The sequence below is a fragment of the Varanus komodoensis genome, unplaced genomic scaffold (genome assembly GCF_004798865.1).
Source record: "Varanus komodoensis strain SLA01 unplaced genomic scaffold, ASM479886v1 scaffold7_3, whole genome shotgun sequence".
Taxonomy (NCBI): Eukaryota; Metazoa; Chordata; class Lepidosauria; order Squamata; family Varanidae; genus Varanus; species Varanus komodoensis.
Window position 1 is genome coordinate 11544782 of NW_025336480.1, and position 725 is coordinate 11545506.

The window sequence follows — 725 nt, forward strand, 5'->3', positions numbered from 1 at the left end:
GGACAGAGCATCCTCACTTCTTTAGGTCAGCTAGCATGTTCACTTACTCCTGCTCATTCAGACCTACACTCAGGGTTTAAAAATAAAATAGCTATGACATAAGAACTTGATCACAGTCTTCTTGTAAGACCAACATATTGGGGTATGTCAGGGAGTGCACAATGCTACCAAAATATAACAATTAGCTGTCTCATTTTGGCTGGCAAACTCTCATCTTGAAATGTTTGCTATGACAGCTGTTTCAGTAATGTAACAAGATGTATAGCATTATTAAAATGAATATAAGTAGGGGGCTTTCTTTGCCCTTCTGAACATCACGCAATTGCTGACTTAAATTGGCTACATGATGTAGTTACCATGGTGTAATGTCATCAGAATTGCTTTGTGTTCCATCACCAACTGGGAATGAGCATACAGTCAAAAAGGGCAAACAAATGAAGCACAGAGGCAAGAAATAAGCACATCTGGGGTCTTCGGAATCAAAATGCCAGTTCCCCTGAACAGCCTCACCTTAACGCCAAATTCACCCAAAAATGTGTTGCAGCAGTTGCAACAACATTCTGAATCTATCACTGTAAGTGTGTAACCAAGTTGTGCATGGTTTTGAGCAGGGGACATGTTCTTCAAGCAAACTAAGATTGTATCCCTCATTAGGGAAAGCAGGTTTTATTTGTTACTGACTAGGGAGCCAACAGACTTAAAAGATTCTTATCTACTGCCCAATG